The sequence below is a fragment of the Equus asinus genome, chromosome 22 (genome assembly GCF_041296235.1).
Source record: "Equus asinus isolate D_3611 breed Donkey chromosome 22, EquAss-T2T_v2, whole genome shotgun sequence".
NCBI classification, from domain to species: Eukaryota; Metazoa; Chordata; class Mammalia; order Perissodactyla; family Equidae; genus Equus; species Equus asinus.
The window spans coordinates 56812370-56829119 of NC_091811.1; the positions used below are offsets into that span (position 1 = coordinate 56812370).

A 16750-nucleotide genomic window follows, 5' to 3' on the forward strand; every position below is an offset into this window, starting at 1 on the left:
TATTTGAGCCAAGATCCACTCTGTCCCTCCTCTCTCTCAGCCTAGCATAGCAGAAAATTTACTTGTTCAGGCAAGTGTAGACAAGTTGTAGGGATTTCTCTCCTTGCAAATCCTAGTCAAAGCTACCATGTCACCTTGAGAGTAGCAGAATGCAAACATTTCTTATGCCCTGTAGATCCATGTTTGCAGAATCTCTATTCAAGGCAACAGTGGCTAAAATGTCTGGAGTTCTCTTCCTCTATCCAGCCCCATTCATAGGTAGAAGTTTTATCCCAGGCAAGATAGGCTGAAAATAATGGGGCCCCAATTTCTGTTGTCCCAGTTCAAATGAAAGATGTTCTATTCCAAGAGGGACAAACTTAGAGGACCCTAGAGTACCGACCTCACCCAGAAACCTGCCCATAAGGCACGATTGTCACACTAAGATAACTGGCCCACTGCCCATGCTCCAAGTCCAGAACAGTTGACACAGGTTTTACCTAGCCTGAAAGGCAGGCCATGATAACAGAGGACTCCAAAGCTCTCCTCAAGTGAATTGACTTTATTTGGAATAAATGTGTAGAGGTTCCACCATAGGTCAACTCTCAAACATAACAAATACTTGGTGACAAGCAGTTAAGCAGAGGTTGGTTGCTCCAGTAGAGAAAAAAGTTAACTGTAGATCAACTAGAAGATTAGCATAGTCAACCAGGGAACAACACAGTTAAGCAGGGCCTTCCTGCAGCTGGAACAAACCACAAAGACTGACCTTGAAGACTATTCTTACAAAGAGGACCAAATTTAATTGGATCAGGCTGTAGAGAAATAGATGTCCCAGATGTTTTCAAAGCAATAGAACAAGAATTAGTCGAGCCTACTTGCTGGGTGGGAAACCTACAGAGGTATAACACTCCACAAAGTAACCAGGGAAGACAAAGCCAAAGGTAGCCCTGATTAAATCACTGTCATCCAAGAGTAACTGTGCACCAGCCTAAGGTTGTGCCTCTGAGAAGTGACACAAGAGGCTTCTCAGAGCAAGCAGAATTAGATAAAATTGTCCAGGAAAGTTACTGAAAAATAAACAAGCAAACCAGAATGAAATGAATAAATTATTTTTAAAAATTATCCTGGAGTTTAAAGGTACAATAACTGCAAGGATGTCTTGTATGTCAAATCATACAATATGTAGCCTTTGTAGATGCCTTCTTTCACTTAGTAACATGCATTTATGATTACTCCATTTCTTTTCATGGCTTGATAGCTCATTTCCTTTCTGTGTTGACTATTAGTCCATTGTCTGGAAGTACCGCAGTTTATTTATCCATTCACTTGCTGAATGACATCTTGGTTACTTTGAAGTTTTGACAATTGTGAATAAAGCTGCTATAAACATCTAGGCACAGGTTTTTGTGTGGATATAAGTTTTCAACTCCTTTGGGTAAATACCAAGGAGTATGAAGGAAATATTGGTTGTTTCCAATTACTAGCAATTATGATTCAAGTTGCTATAAACATCTGTGTTCAGATTTTTGTGTGGACATAAGTTTTCAACTCCTTTGGGTAAATACCAAGCAGCATAATTGCTGAATCATATAATAAAAGTATGTTTAGTTTTTTAGGAAACTGCTATATTGTCTTCCAAAGTGGCCGTACTATTTTGCAGTCCCACTAGCAATATATAAGAGTTCCTGCTGCTCCTCATAGTCACCAACATTGGATGTCAGTGTCCTAGATTTGGCCATTCTGATAAGTGTGCAGTGGTGTTTTAATTTGCATTCCGTATGACATATGACATATGACATGGAACATCTTTTGTTATTTGTTATTTGTTTATTTGCCATCTGTATATCTTCTTTGGTGAGGTGTCTTTTAAGGTCCTATGTCCATTTTTTAATCAGGTTGTTTGTTTTCCTGTAGTTGAATATTCAAAGTTCTTTGTATATTTTGGGTATCCTTAAGATATGTTTTCTGAAAACATTTTTCCCCAGCCTGTGTCTTTTCCTTTATGCTTTGACAATCTCTTTCACAGAGCAGAAGTTATTAATTTTGGTGAAGTCCAACTTATCAATTATGTCTTTCATGGATCATGCCTCAGGCATTGTATCTAAAACAGGCATTGCCATACCCTTGGTCATTCAGCTTTCTTCTAGGGTATCTTCTAGCAATATAGTTTTGTGTTTTATACTTAAGTCAATGATTCATTTAAGTTGATTTTTGTGAATAGTGTAAGGTTTATATCTAGGTTCACGTTTTTGCATGTGGATGTCCAGTGGTTCTAATATCATTTGTTGAAAAGACTGTCTTATTATCTTTAAATTTATCTTCCACTTAGCCCTGAAGATTTTCCCTGACTACCAACCATCTACTCTCAGCCACTTCATCTTGCAGTCTCTGTGTTTGTCTTTGTCATACACATCTCTGGATTTTTATTGTCTGTACAAGGATCAGACCCTCACACTAATTTGTAAGCTCCTGGAGATTGCTCAGAAGATGCCAGTGTAGGAGGACTCTGAACTCACCTTTTCCCATGCACATAATAAATCCTAAACTACCTGTGGGACAATTACCTCTGGGAGAGTACTAGAGACTATATAAAAAGAAGCCCCAGAACATGGGACAAAGCTGATAGAGGTGGAAGAGGCAGAAATACCACTCTGCTGAGGAAAAAATCACATTCTAGTTGTGGCACTTCATGGCACATCTCAGAGAGGCATGAGGCAGCTGAGACCACCTTCCCAGGGACTGAGATGCTGGCAGCAGCCATTTTTGTGACCTAGTACAAAGGTGAAGGTGCTGACACAGACATTGGCAGATGCCATTGGATTTCTTCTTCTGGCCTGTTATCAGAGGAGTTTGCCCACACACTAGAGCATTGATTTAATCCAGCTCAACCAGGACAGGCAGCCACCTTATGGAGCAAGCCCACAAGAACTTGTGGGCATTCATAGGCAAAGTGTGAGGGACCTCTGCGGTGGGGCAAGTGGGTCTGCCTTGGTAGGGCATGAGCACAGGGCAGAAGATGTGAATAAAGTGACCATAGAAACTGCACACAGCTAAGCCTTACAACTAGCCAGCCTAGGGTCCACTCTGGCCTACCTGTGCCACCAGAAACAAAAGCAAGCCCACAACAACAGAAGAGCACATGTAGCCCACATGGGGGACACTTCTGGAACTTTTATAACTGGTGATGAGATGGAAGCACATTACTGGGCCCATAAAACATCTCTTACATAGGACCATATTTCCAAAATCAGGAGATGTAACTGATCTCCCTAATATCTATATACAAGCACAAAGAAATAGATAAAGTGAAGGGACAAAGAAATGTGTTCCAAATAAGGGAATAGGACAAATCCTTAGAAAAAGAACAAAGTAAAGCAGAGATAAACAATCTACATGATAAAAAAAAATACAAAGCAATAGTCATAAGGATGGTCACTGATGTTGGGAAAAGAATAGATAAACACAGTGAGAACTTCAACAAATAATTTGAAAATATAAAAAAGGACCAATCAGAACTGAAGAATACAATAATGAAAAATTCACTAGAGAGAATCAGCATCAAAGTAGATGACACTGAAGAAAGGATCAGTGAGCTGGATGAAAGAATAGAGGAAATCACCCAAGCTGAACAGAAAAAAGAGAAAAGAATTAAAAGGAATGAAGACTGTCTAAGGGACTCTGGGACAACATCAAGTGTACTAATATCCATATTGTAAGTGTCCCAGAAGGAGATGACAGAGGCAAAGGAGCATAGAACCTATTTAAAGAAATAATAGCTGAAAACTTTCCTAACCTAAGGAAGGAAACAGGTACAGGAAGCACAGAGAACACCAAACAAGATGAACCCAAAGAGACCCATACCAAGACACATTATGATTAAAATATCAAGAATTAAAGATAAAGAGAGAATCCTAAAAACTCCAAGAGAAAGGCAACAAGTTACATACAAAGAAAACCCCATAACATTATCAGCTGACTTCTTGGCAGAAACCTTACAGGTTAAAAGGGAGTAGAAGAACATATTCAAAGTACTGAAAGGAAAAAACATACAATCAAGAATGCTCTACCTGGTAAGGTTATCATTCAGAGTAGAAGGATGATAAAGAGTTTTCCAGACAAGCAAAACTACAAGAGTTTCTCACCACTAAAGTGCCCTTACAAGAAATACTAAAGGGATTAATTTAAGTGGAAAAGACAAGACCACAAATAGGAATAATAAAATTCTCAAGGAAAGAAATCACTGGTAAAAGCAAATATACCATAAAGGTAGCAGATCAACCACTTATAAAGCAAACATGAAGATCAAAAGACAAAAGTACTAAAATGATCTATTCCCATGATAAGAAGTTAAGGGGTATATATACACAAAAAAAGACGTTAAATATGCTATCAAAAAGATAAAATGTGGAGGGGGAGCAGTGAAAATGTAGGACTTTTAGTAAGAGGTCAAACTTAAGAGACCATCAACTTAATATTTATTGCTATATACATAGGTTGTTACTTATGAACCTCATGGTAAAAACAAACAGAAACCTATAATAAATACACAAAAAATTTAAGAGAAAAGAACCTAAACATAACATTAGGGAAAGCGGTCAAATCTCTAGGGAAGAGAACAAGAGAAGAAGAAAAGAACAGAGAAGAACAACAAAAACACCCACAAAAAAGTAACAAAGTGACAATAAGTGAATACTTACCAATAGCTACTTTAAATGTCAATGGACTAAATGCTCTGCTCAAAAGACATAGCGTGTCTGAAAAGATTAAAAAAAAAAAGACCCACATATATCCTGCATACAAGTGACATACTTCAGACCTAGAGAAACTCACAAACTGCAAGTGAAAGGATGGAAAAAGACACTCCATGAAAACGGCAATGAAAAGAAAGCTGGGGTATCAATACTTATATCAGACAAAATCGACTTTAAAACAAAAACTGTAACAAGAGACAAAAAGGGCACTACATAATGATAAAGAGAACAGTCCAACAAGAGGATATAACACTTGTGAATATTTATGCACCCAACATAGGAGCACCTAAACATATAAAACAATTATTAACAGACATAAAAAGACAAATGGACAGTAACACAATAATAGTAGGGGATTTGGGGACTCCACTGAGGTCAATGGATAGGTCATCCAAACACAAGATCAATAAGGAAATGTTGCCCTTAAATGACACATTAGATTAGACACACTTAGTAGATATATACAGAACATTCCATCCAAAAGCTGTAGATTACACATTCTTTTCAAATGTTCAATAAATTTAAGAAGGTTGAAATCATACTGAGCATCTTTCTGACCATGACAGGGTGAAACTAGAAATCAACTACAAGAAGAAAATTGGAAAAGCCACAAATAGGCAGAGATTAAGCAAAGTGCTATGAACAACTACTGGATCAATAAAGAAATCAAAGGAGATGTCAAAAAATATCTGAAGACAAGTGAAAATGAAAATACAACATGCCAAAATGTATAGGATACAACAAAAGCAGTAATAAGAAGGATGTTTATAGTAATACAGGCGTACCTCAAGAAACAAGAAAAATCTCAAATAAACATGCTAACAGTATACCTAAAGTAACTGAAAAAGAGGAACAAAAAAGCCCAAAATAAGTAGAATGAAGGAAATAATAAAAATTGGAGCAGAAATAAATGAAATAGAGACTAAAAATCAATAGAAAAGATCAATGAAACTAAGAGCTGGTTCCTTGGAATCAACATGATACACCACATTAACAAAATGACGAATAAAAATCACAGATCATCTCAATAGACACAGAGAAAGCATTTGACAAGATACAGCATCCATTTATGATAAAAATTCTGCATAAAATGTGTATTGAAGGAACGTATCTCAAAATAACAAAGGCCATATATGACAAACCCACAACTAATATCATACTCAACAGTGAAAAACTGAAAGATATCCCTATAAGAACAGGAACCAGACAAGGATGCCTACCGTGCCATTCTTGCTTAACATAGTATTGGAAGTCCTAGCCAGAGCAGTCAGGCAGGAGAAAGAAATAAAAGAGATCCAAACTGGAAAGAAAGAAGCAAAACTGTCACTATCTGCAGAGGACATGATTTTATATATAGAAAACCATAAAGAATCCACAAAAAAGTGATTAGAAATAATAAATGAATACAATAAAGTTGCAGGATACAAAATCAACATACAAAAATCAGTGTGTTTCTATACACAAACAACCAAACAGTATAAAGAGAAATTAAGAATATAATCCCATTTACTGTCGCAAACAAAGAATAAACTACACACTGGTAAACTTAACTGAAGAGGTGAAAAACTTGCACACTGAAAACTATAAAACACTGTTGAAAGAAATTGAAGAAGACACACAAAAATGGGAAGATATTCCATTCCCATGAAATGGAAGCATTAACATACTTAAAACGTACATACTTCCTGAAGCAATCTGCAGATTCAATGCAATCCCTATCAAAGTCCCAATGACATCTTTCACAGAAAGAGAACAAAGAATCCTAAAATGTATATGGAAAAAAGACCCTCAATAGCCAAAGGTATCCTGAGAGAAAAGCTGGAGGTATCACATTCCCTGATTTCAAAATATGCCACAAAGTTATAATAATAAAAAGAGCATGGTACTGGCAAAAAAACAGACACACTACTCAATGGAACAGAATCAAAGGCCCAGAAATAACCCTACACATTTATGGACAGCAAATTTTCGACAAGGTGCCAAGAAATTACAATGTACAGAAGAACATCTGTTCAATACATTGCGTTGGGAGAACCAGACAGCCACATGCAAAAGAATGGAAGTAGACTATTATCCTACACTGTACACAAAAATTAACTCAAAGTGGATTAAAGACTTGAATATAAGACCTGAAACCATAAAACTCCTAGAAGAAAACACAGTCAGTATGCTCTTCAAAATCAGTCTTAGCAGTACGTTTTTGAACACCATGTCTTACCATGCAAAAGAAACAAAAGAAAAAATAAACAAATGGGATATATCAAACTAAAAAAGCTTCTGCACAGAAAAGGAAATCATCAACAAAATGAAAAGTCAATCTGACAATTGGGAGAAGATATTTGCAAACTATATCTCTGAAAAAGGGTTAATGTCCAAAATATGTAAATAACTCACACAATTCAACAATAAGAAAGAAACAATGCAATTTAAACATGGGCAAAGGATCTGAACAGAAATTTTTCCAAAGAAGCTATACAGATGGGCAACAGGCACATGAAAAGATGTTCAACATCACTAATTATTAGGGAAATGCAAGTCAAAACTCTAATGAGATATCGTCTCACGCCTAACAGAATGACCTTAATCAACAGGAAATAACAAGTGTTAGAGAGGATATAGAGTAAAAGGAACTCTCATACACTGCTGGTGGGAATGAAAACTGGTACATCCACTATAGAAAACAGTATGGAGACTACTCAAAAAATTAAGAATAGAATTACCTTATGACCCAGCTATTCCAGCTCTGAGCATTTATCCAAATAACATGAAAACACAAACATGTAAAGATATATGCAACCCAATATTCATTGCAACATTATTCACAGTAGCCTTGACTTGGAAACAACTTAAATGCCCATCAATGAATGAATGGATAAAGATGTGGTATATATACACAATGTAATACTAGTCGGCTACAAAAAAAAGATGAAATCTTGCCATGTGCAGCATCATGGCTGGACTTTGAGGGTATTATGCTACGTGAAATAAGTCAGAATGAGAAAGTCAAATACCATGTGATTTCACTCATAAGTAGTAGATAAATACCACCACCACCACAACAAACACATAGATACACAGATTAGACTGGTGGTTACCAGAGGCGAAGGGGGGAAGGAGAAGGGTGAAAGGGGTGATAGCACACATGTATAAACATCAGTAAATATATTGTAAGCTCCCTAAAGAGTGAGATTATTTATAACTGAGTCCACACCCAGTCAAGAAAGTTAATCAAATAAATTAATTAATAAATTAATAAATTATCTGCCATAAGTTTGAAGTCCTTTGATCTAACTATATATGTATTTATAGTATGTTATATATAGTCTATTATATTTATATAGTTATTCTTAATACTAAGAAAGTAACTTAGAAAAATATATATATAAATGTGTGGTTTTGTGAACAATAGTAAAGGTCCTGGAGGTCAACTAGGTCATTTTTTTTTTCTGAAAATCCATTAATTTTAATGGAACATTTTAATATATCCTCTGAGAAAATAAAAAACAATATTTGTTAGCATATGAGGGCTTAAAAGATAGTTGATAAAATATTTCCATAAAACAACTACAGAAATACTAGTCTCACAAAAAATTCATATCCTTTAAACACATACAAACACAATCAAAAATATTTTGAAGAATCATGTTCATCTACAAGTAACAGTTAAGAGTCTTCCTGACAGGAGGAAGGTGCTCCTCCTCACACAGAAGAACCAGGTCAAGGCAGCCGCTGCAGAATGCAGCAGAGAAACAAACTCCCATGTCCTTCTTTTTGAATACGCCACTGTGGATGTCACGGTGAATCAGGAAAACATCCTGGCTAACAGCAGTAACAGAAGAAGTTGTTTCCTATATACCCCAGACCTTACATGGATATAATCTAGAAAAGATTGGAACCAGAGAATACTCCCAGTCACGCAAGTTTGAATTACTTTCCTGGTGGACACAAGAGGCCTTACAGAAAAACCCAAACTCCGATGGATTGTTGAGGTGGAACTTGTGAAGACATCAGCGGAAACCGACACCTCAAATAAACTGGAAATCAAACAGTTGGTGGTGGTTTTGAGGATACTCTTGACTGGAAGGGCAAAGAATCCAGGAAATTGGCTGGAAGATGGTGTCCTGGAAGCTCCTACGTATCTGCCTCTCTCCCTGGATGGTGGCTCCAAAATGTCACTAATGTCTTCTTCTCTTCTGCCTTCCAAATCTCATGCAAGTGAGGCTACTGGTGAATTCTAACTGGGAAGTATAAAACTGATGGATTGTGGAAGATGTGGTTCCTAACATTACTCACAGGAAGGATATCTCCAACTCTAGCTTTTTTGTCCTAGCACAGATCTCTCTTATTAATCAAAATCTATTCACAAAATATCAGTCAGAAGGACAATGAGTGAAGGCCTAAATGTGAACATAATAATTCAAATGGAACCATACTCTTTGATAACCATACAATACATAAAAATTTATTCCATTTAATAGTATGAAAAATGGAGAAAATATCCTATATCCTCCATCACAAAACAGCTTTTTCGGGGGGGTGGGGAATGAGCACAATATATATAATTTGGTAGGGATGTCCAGGAATTGCCATACACGGCCATGAAGAAAATCCCAACAAATACCAAACTGTCATTTTTCAATGGCCCCTTAACACAGAAAAAATAAAACATTGTAAAAAGAATAAACCTAACTGCATAGGAGAAATACATGTCAGTTCATGCTTGGATCCAAGAGGCTTCAAAAGAAGTAAAGAGAAAATACTATTAACAGAGTTAAGGAAAATTCACTACTTATTAATCTTATGATCTTACGTACTACAGTAGAAAATGACATAGAATTCTCTCACCTCAATATTCATTTCTGAAAGTAATTAGTAGAAATCCTCAGTCTAGTCATGTACCTTAGGAAAAAAGCTTAGTAAACACAATATATTTACAATATAACACAACACACTTAGTAAGCACAACATAACAACTCTTTCAATATTGAAAAGTTTCTGGAGCATTATGCATGTATTAATTCCCATTAAGCTTTCTCATGTTATTTACATTTATTTCTTTTTGGTGGCAGTTGTCACATTTTAGGAAGTGGGCCAATTGAAGTCCTTCCCATGCTGTTCACCTTCAAGAGGTTTTCTCTAGTGAGTTCTTTCATGCCTTTGGAAAGTACTGGGATCACAGAAGGCCTTCCCACATTCCACACATTTATATAGTTTCTCTCCAGTGTGCATTCTCATGTGTCTTTGAAAGTTTGTGTGACAAACGAAGGCTTTCCTGCATTCCTTACATTCATAGGGGTTCTCTCCAGTATGAATTCTTTCATGTTTTTGAAGAGAACTGGGACAAGTGAATGCTGTAGTACATGATTTACATTCATAGGGTTTCTCTCCAGTGTGATTTCTTACATGTACTTGGAAGGAACTGTAATAACTGAAGGCCTTACCACATTGCTTACACTCATAGAGTTTCTCTCCTATGTGACTCCTTTCATGTCTTTGAAAATTGTGATGATATCTCAAGGCTTTTCCACATTGTTTACATTGATAAGGTTTCTCCATAGTGTGAGTTTTTTCATGTATTCTAAGTGAAGTTGCGACACTAAAGGCTTTCCCACATTCTTTACACTCATAGGGTTTCTCTCCTGTGTGAGTTCTTCTGTGTATTTGGAAGGAAGTGATATAACTGAAGGCTTTACCACATTCTTTACATTCACAGGGTTTCTCTCCAGTGTGGATCCTTCGATGTATTTGAAATGCACTGGGAGAAATGAATGCTTTCTCACATTCCTTACATTTATAAGGTCCATCTCCAGTGTGAGAGATCATGTGCCCTCGAAGGCTTGAGAGAGCAGTAAAGGCTTTCCAACATTCCTTACATTTATAAGGTTTCTCTCCAGTATGAGTTCTTTCATGGACTTGAAGAGAACTGGGAAAACTGAATGCTTTATTGCACTTTTTACATTCATAGGGTTTCTCTCCAGTGTGCTCTCTTTCATGTTTTTGAAGAGAACTGAGAGAACTGAATGCTTTACTACATTTTTTACATTCATACTGTTTCTCTCCATTGTGATTTCTTTCATGTATTTGGAAACCTAGATGAGAAATGAAATCTTTACCACATTCCTTACATTCATAGGGTTTCTTCCCAGTATGAGTTTTTTCATGTCTTTGAAGAGAACTGGGACAACTGAATGCTTTACTGCATTTTGCACATTCATATGGTTTCTCTCCAGTGTGGGTTCTTTCATGTACTTGAAGTGAACTAGAACAACTGAAGGGTTTCTCACATTCTTTACATTTATAAGGAGCAGCTCCAGTGTGCATTCTCATGTGTCTTCGTAGGGTTTGGAGCCACATAAAGGCTTTCCCACATTCCTGACACTTACAGGTTTCCTCTCCGTTGTGATTTCTTTCATGTTTTTCAAAAACGTGGAAATAAACAAAGGCTTTCCCACATATCTTACATTTATATGGCTTCTGTCCATATTTTTGATAGGCAGATGGTTTGTGTTCATTGTGATACCTTATGTGCCTATTAAGGGATGAATGATGTGTGAAGACTTTTCCACATGCCCTGCATTCATGTGGTTTCACACCAGTAGTTTTCTTCTTCAGATTGAGATTTGGAATAAGGCTGACATTTTCTCCACATTTACTACCCTCTTCACTTTCAAAAAGTGTTTTTACCATATGACTTCTTAGTTTTCTCCCCTGGTTTCTGCACTGATCTTGGGTGTCATGATCTTTCCATTTCTTTCCAATTGAGGCCAGATTCCTGAAGGTTTCCTGCATCACATCTCTGTAGAGTTTCTTCTGTAAATGATCCAGTAAAGCCCACTCCTCCAGGGTGAAGGTCACAGACACATCCTCAATGGCCACTGAGTCCAGTTAGAGCACTCCAGGAAGCAGAGGGTGAAATCTGCATGAGCTTTCAATGAGTAAAATCATAGTGAAGAACTGGAAGCTATTTTGTCTCATCCCATCACCAAGCATGAGAGTCCAGGAGACCATCGCTGAGGCTCGTGGGTCCCCCGGCGTCCTCCCTACGCTTCGGATCAGGTCACAACGCAACGGAGTTCGCGGCAGAGAACCGTTAGGAGCTCAAGGGCAGACGACCCGTGACCGGAAGCTCAACTAGGTCATTTTTGTCAAACTTCCCCGTTCCTCAGAATCACCTGGGAGGTTTTCTTTTGCTTTGATTTTAATACTGATTCTTTGATCACAGTTCATTCTTTATTAATCTAAATACTGAGAATTGTCTATTAGTGAGATGAGGGTGGGGAAGCATTCATTTATGTTTTAAGATTCCCAAATGACTCTAATGAAGTCAGTTCCTATGTAGAAGTTTGAAGACCAGTAAACTTGGTCTTCTTATTGCTTCCTGGAAGAATAGCAACTGTCTCCCTCAAAGTCATCAAAGTCATTATTAATTATAAGAATATTCTTAACCTTTCATTTCATTGTTTCACAAATATAACTTCCGTGGATTTCTGTCTTTCTCCAAAACTAATATGATGTAAAAATAACCCATTTCTTGTTTTTCTGATGCCATTGATACTAAAGCTAGTTAGACATTTAATGGGGCTCATGAAATGCTGTTTATATGAACCAGGCTCACCTTCACTTCTGAGGCATCCCTTTAGTTGCTTTACATTTCCACTTTGTATCTATTTATGTAAAACTATTTCTATCTAGTTTTATCTTGGGTTCTAAAAGACCTTTAAGGAATGACATAAAAATTGAAAGTATATTTTACATATACTATGAGAATTGATGTGGAACATTTGATGAAGGGTCTTAGATTTTATGAAACCCCAATAATTGTAAATAAAATTTTGTGTATTTATATGATAGATAGTTTTCATGATTTATATCAAACTCTAAAAACAATTCCCAATCTAAAATGATTAGGAATAAAAATGACAAGTTATATACGTACTATGTCAAGAACAATTAGACAACGAAAACAAAGAACATGTGCTACTTTGTTCACTCTTCAAATTTGCAAAGTATCTTTTAATATGCATCACTCAGTCAACTAATATCACAATATGTGGTGCATAATTAGTATTATATTTATCTTATTATTTCTTTTATAAATTTGCATATAGTAAAAAAAGCATACTTTATAAAATACCTTATACCAGCTATAACTACTTCAAAATTCTGTAACTCTCCTACTATACCTATTTACAGTTGCAGGAGGAGTGGTCCTGCAGAATATGTTTCCATTGTTTCAAAGTGTCCTCATTTTGACTTTTTATGTAAGCCTATTAATCTTTGAATGTTTATATCCTCAATTCTACTGGAATTTATAATCTCTCCCCAACACAAGGTATCAAACATATTTAAATTTCTAATAATTATGTACACTTTTCACAATCTCTACTACTTTATTTCTTTTTTGAATCACATATGTTCCACATCCGTAAGCCAGAGATAACAACGGCCCCCGCTCACAGAATTGCTGTGCAGGTTAAATAAGCTCTAAAGGATTCAGATGGTGATGAGACGTTACTAGATCACCCTGTTCCTCTCTCTCCCACACTGCAGTCTCCTGTACCTCCCACATCCCAAGCGCCAGCAACTCAGCCTAACACACCATCATATCATTCTTTCTTTTACTATATGTTAGTGTTACTTTAAGTTCTATGTGTTATACGATATGATGTGATGGATTATTTGGGGGGTCTGGGAATGCTCAAAAATTTTTTCTATATAAATTAGTGCTAATTGTTTCTTCACTTTATGTCATTTCTCCTTAAGAAAGCTTTCATAGAACACTCTACTTTCTGACAGCAGGGAAAACCTGTACATGTAAAACACAGCACTATACATGTAAGCTAGTATTACTATTATGTCTCACATATACTATGAAAAACTAAGCTACAATTTAAATAGCAACAGTTAAAATGACATAAGCACTAAGAATACTCAATAACAAGAAAAAAAAAGACAAAAGAACTTACCCACAAAAGAGGAAATTTGTAATCCCTTGAAGCAAAATTAATTTTAAAAGAATTTAGTTGATTTGAAGAAAGTAAACTGTTAATAAGGCTTGAAAGTGGCTGTCTTCCCAAAAATAGCAGAGCGGAGTCTGCTAGAGATAATCAGTGTAGCTTTACTATCCAGAAAAAAGAATTAACCACACCTATTGGGTAAAAAGAACTGAGACCCCTGGACTAAAACATAGAGATGATCAGACTTTAGATTGTTAAGTATAAGAAAAAGGACATGACTTACTCCTGCATTACTACTGTAATGGCTGAGGGTTCCTGGAAAGGAAACAGCCTAAAAATCAAAGTGTCATCACTCAAAGTATTTGGCTTTCAGAAAGTCAAACTATTCTTCAAAAACAGGAATGGAAATATATGACTTTCCTCCTCGAACATCATACAGACTTTACAGGCAACTTCATCAAGAGTAGAACAGTTTTATCCATCGGAAATTTAGTTTTAATTGCCATCAATAATTCTGCAATGTTCAATGAGAAGCAGTGGGCATATGATATTGACCATACCTATGGAAGTCGTTAGTTGAATTGATAATTAAAGAAAAAAAAAGACTAACTAAAATAATGGCATTCCTGCCACTCAGAAGATTGGAAAAGAAGTTAAATTTGACTTGGATTATAAAAGAGTTATGACTAGATTTCTGATTCTGGATATGATGAAGTAATAAGAGCCAGATTCACTCTCCTGCCTAAGTCAACAATAACAACAACAAAAGAGAGCACCTCTCTCTCTCTCTCTTTTGTTCTTCCTCTTCAATCCCTCTCTCTTTCTCCCCTCTGAGATATATATATATATATATCTCACAAACACACAGACATAAATATACATACAAATGTTTTTATTTAAGACATTGGATGGTAGACAATGAAGGACGGTGATTCCTGAAAGATGGAAAAGAAATGTGGTAAGTCCAATGATTGCTCCAGTTTATTTCATTGAGAGCAATTCAAATATTTGAAATTGTAGTTAAAAACTATCCCACAAAGCAAATCTCTAGTTTGGTTCACTGGTGAATTATACCAAACATATAAATAAAAACTTAATAACAATTCTACATAGACTTTTCCAGGAAACTTAAAATGAGGGAACATTTCCTAATTTATTTCATGAAGTCTATGTATAGTTGTTATTGAACTAGACAAAAACAGAACAAGAAAAGAAAACTATAGGCCAATATCCGTTGTTTACATAGACCACATTTCTAAACAAAATTTTAGTAAATTCAATCCAACAAAGGATCAAAAAGATAATACACTATGAACAAGTAGAGGCTACCCCAGCAATGTAAAGCTGGTTTAACATTCAAAAGCATAGCAATGTAATTTACTATATTAACAAACTAAAAAGGAAATAAATATACATAAAATAATCTCAATAGATGCAGAAAAAGAATTTGACCAAACCAAACATTTATTCCTGATAATACTTGTCAGCCGTTTTCCTCAGGCTGATAAAAGGTATCATTGAAAAAAACCTATGGGTAATACCATCCATAATGAAAGGCTGAATGAGTTCCTCTGAAGACTAAGACGAAGACAAGAATTTAGAAAATTTAAATTTAATTGACATTACTTGAGCAGGTGTTTGTAGAAGATTCAGCATTCTAAACAATTTTGTTGAAAGAAAATTGTACTTTTTCAAACACCACATTATGTAATGATCTACAATTTAATGGGACAACTATTGCAATGGCTTGGTCTAGCCTGATCTCTTGACATCAAACTGTGGCTCAGAGAGCATTTATTGAGAGTATGACAAACCAAAGATTATCTCCAACAATTTGTGAAAATCAGCAAATGATTTGTAAAACTTTAGAATGATTTGTGTTAAAAACTTCATCACTAGTTAAGCAGTTTAGTAAGAAGATATAAAGTGCTATTTTGTATTGTTGATTTATTTATTGATAAATAAGGATTTGTATAAAATGATTACTGAACAAACTGATAAATATTTTGATTATCACCCCTTTTGGTACCCACTAAAGCATCTGAATGATAAGTCAAACTCTTCCTATAATAAAAACTCTTCGTTCAGATGGCATCTCCTGTCAGTTCTTGTAAACCTTCTAAGAGGGAGTAATTTCAACAGTATATAATCTCCTCTTCAGAATAAAAAAGGAGAGAAAATTCTCCATCTTTTAAAGATCTTAAGACAGCTTGAGTCTGAAAAGTGCCTTTATGAGTATGAGGGAATCAAATAATGCTGTGTCTCAATGATGAACATACACTCAATTCTAATTAAAATTCAGTAAAACCCTGTGAAAATACATCACAAAATGAGACAAATTCAGATATAAAAATAATGGGCAAATATTTTCCATTTTCTGTTCATTCCTTTTCTGAAACAGAAAATGAGATTTTACAGGACTTATTTTTGGTGAGGAGAAAGAACAAAAATACAAGAAGTCTTCATCATGGGACACAGGCAGGTGCAGGGTGGAATTGCACATTTCTAGTGATTTCCAACCCATCTCCCCTGCTCAGGACAATATGATGTGGACGGAAACCAAGTAAGTAGGAAATACTTTGAACTCTTAGCCATTGTTGTGGAGGTTCCATTCTATCACAGTACCCAGAATCTTTATTTCAGATTTAATTAGAGTGGACAAGAGCCACCAGATGGCAGCAAAGTACAGCAGGGTCCAGGGTTTGCTTCTGGAGAAACAACCCTACAAGAATCTTGAGCAGTTCTGTGCATCCTTGCCTGGATCATACCACTCTGTTTATGTTTAAAATCTTGTTTGATCATATTTTATAAAGTATTTTTCTCACTAATTTTAATGTGTTTAAAGGAAAAAGATTTTGAATTTGAGTCTAAAAGAGACTCTAAGCCCTTGGAAAGACTCACTGAAGAATAAGATATAGTCTTTGCTAAAGAGATTTTCACTTGCTATTGCAGGAAGCAAAAATAGAACTCATATTTCTCATCTGCTAAATAATACAATAATATTTTCTGGAAATATTCTGTTACATTCCAGATCATTTATTTATAGTATAAGACCAACTG

General features: G+C 35.7%; 1 pseudogene; it reads right to left on the minus strand.

The window, feature by feature from the left end:
- Positions 1 to 9869: 9869 nt before the first annotated feature.
- LOC106822859 (zinc finger protein 709 pseudogene) lies at positions 9870 to 11853 on the minus strand (annotated as a pseudogene).
- Between the last annotated feature and the right edge of the window lie 4897 nt (positions 11854 to 16750).